Source organism: Bison bison, unplaced genomic scaffold (assembly GCF_000754665.1).
Source record: "Bison bison bison isolate TAMUID 2011002044 unplaced genomic scaffold, Bison_UMD1.0 scf7180017862979, whole genome shotgun sequence".
In the NCBI taxonomy this organism is placed as follows: Eukaryota; Metazoa; Chordata; class Mammalia; order Artiodactyla; family Bovidae; genus Bison; species Bison bison.
Genome location: NW_011493551.1, coordinates 2,026,907 through 2,029,388, shown reverse-complemented (window position 1 = coordinate 2,029,388; position 2,482 = coordinate 2,026,907). Strand labels below are relative to the sequence as shown.

Below are 2,482 nucleotides of genomic sequence, written 5' to 3'. Positions count from 1 at the left end.
CTGCTGCTGCTAAGTCGCTTCAGTCATGTCCAACTCTATGCGACCCCATAGACGGCAGCCCACCAGGCTCCCCCATCCCTGGGATTCTCCAGGCAAGAACACTGGAGTGGGTTGCCATTTCCTTCTCCAACGCAAGAAAGTGAAAAGTGAAAGTGAAGTCGCTCAGTCGTGTCCGACTCTTAGTGACCCCATAGACTGCAGCCCACCAGGCTCCTCTGTCCATGGATTTTCCAGGCAAGAGTACTGGAGTGGGGTGCCATTACCTTCTCTGCCACAGCCTAATACTTTTTCCCAAAACAGTGCTAGCACCCTAGAAACTCTCCTTATGCCCTCTTGTCTTCTCATAATCACTAACCCCCAAACGTAACCATTATCCTGAATGGTAAATACATCTTTGCTTTTCTCTACAATTTGCTACTTAAGCAAGTACAGTTCTTCCTTGCTTTACAATAGAGTTGAAAATTCATTTAATACACCCAACCTATTGAACATGATAGCTTAGCCTAGCCTAACTTAAACATGCTCAGACCACTCACATTAGCCTGTAGTTGGTCAGAATCATTTAAAACAAAGCCTATTTTATAATAAAGTATTGAATATCTCATGTACTATATTGAATACTGTATTAAAAGTCAAAAACCAGAATGGTTGTAAATGTTTTGGTTTACCCTCATGACCTCGTGGCTACCTGGGAGCTGTGGCTCGTTGCTGCTGCCCAGCATCACCAAACAGTATTGTACTACATATTGCTAGCCCAGGAAAAGATCAAAATTCAAAAATTTGAAGTAGAGTTTCTAGTGAATGCATATTGTTTTCACACCATCATAGAGTTGAACAATTGTAAGTTGAACCATTGTAAATTGGAGACTTATCTCTAAACACTATATTTTTTGTCTGTTTTTAAAATTTGATATGAAAATAGCATTATATAGTAAGTAGTTTGTGTGTGTGTATGTGTGTAGAGAGAGAGAGAGAGAGAGAAGGACATCTTTTGCTCAGTTATCTGTGAGATTCATTCATGATTGTGTATGTAACTGGACTTTGTCCTTTTTCATTGCTATAAAATCTCCCATTATTAAAGAATCTGCCTGCCAGCGCAGGAGACACGGGTTTGATCCCTGATCCAGGAGGATTTCACATGCTGCGGAGTAACTAAGCTCATGGGCCCAACTATTGAGCCTGTGCTCTAGAGACCGGGAGCGGCAACTACTGAGCCCTCGAGCTGCAACTACTGAAGCCGGTGAGCCTGTGCTCCGGAACAAGAGAGGAAATGGCAGTGAGAAGCCTGTGCACTGCAGTGAAGAGCAGCCCTTGCTCGCGACAACTAGAGAAAAGCCCAGTACACGGAGGACCCACCCAGGACAGCCAAAAATAAATCAATACATAAGTAGCATTAAAGAAAATTGCTATTATATATGCCACATTTTAAAAACCATTCTGCTGGACATTTTGCTTCCAGTTTTGGCTGCTTAGAAATTAATGTATCAGTGAACATTCTTGCTTGGGATTTTTGGTGCCCATGTTGCTGCATGCACATGCTAGACATGTTTTTAGAATTGTTGCTCATAGGGTATACTTGTTCATTCATATTGTAGATAAGATGAAGCAGTTATAGCCCCACTATCTGTATAAAATAGTTACTTTATAAAGTTAGAATTATTTTCTCTAATCCTTGGTATTGTCAATTTTAGCCATTCTGTTGGATGATAGTATGTCATTGATTTTTAATTTGCAGTTCTTTGATGTCTAGAGGTATTGAGTAGTTTTTAAAATGAGAGTTTCTTGAAATCTCATGCTTGTTTTTCTGTTGGTTATTTATTTTTTCATATTGATTGTACGACATCTGTATATATTCAGGGTATGAGCCTTTTTTAACCATATATATTGTAGATATATTTCCCCACCATATATATTGTAGATATATTTTTTACTTTCTTAATGGTGTCTTTTGATAACATAGTTCTTATTTTAATGAACTCAAAAGTATTGAGCTTTTTCTTTGTGGTTGCTATTTTTTTTTTTTTTTTTTTACATTTTATGTGCCCCAGGCATGAAATAGCTCTGGCCACCAATCCAGGCATCAAGCTAGGATGAACAAAGGACTAGACATCTGCTTTGCCCCTGACTGATATAAGAGCAACACCACCAACCAGGTGCCTCTTTGCCCATTGCCAGGGAGTTGGTTGCTATTTTTAATGTGTAATTTAAAAATTATTTCCCCACTCTGAGTTCAATAATATATTCTTCTATATTAACCTTCTAGTAGGGTTACTGTTTTGTTTTTCACCGTTAGATCAATAATTCACCCAAAATTGACCTTGTGTATAGTGACATTGGAGAAGGCAATGGCACCCCACTCCAGTACTCTTGCCTGGAAAATCCCATGGACGGAGGAGCCTGGTGGGCTGCAGTCCATGGGGTCGCTAAGAGTCGGACACGACTGAGCGACTTCACTTTCACTTTTCATTTTCATGCACTGGAG

General features: G+C 39.8%; 1 protein-coding gene across 2 annotated transcripts in view; it reads left to right on the top strand.

Moving 5' to 3' along the window:
- The window catches only part of ARHGAP19 (Rho GTPase activating protein 19), a 71,661-nt gene that overhangs the window by 18,814 nt on the left and 50,365 nt on the right, over positions 1–2,482 (top strand). The gene's annotated exons all lie outside the window — the stretch shown is intronic.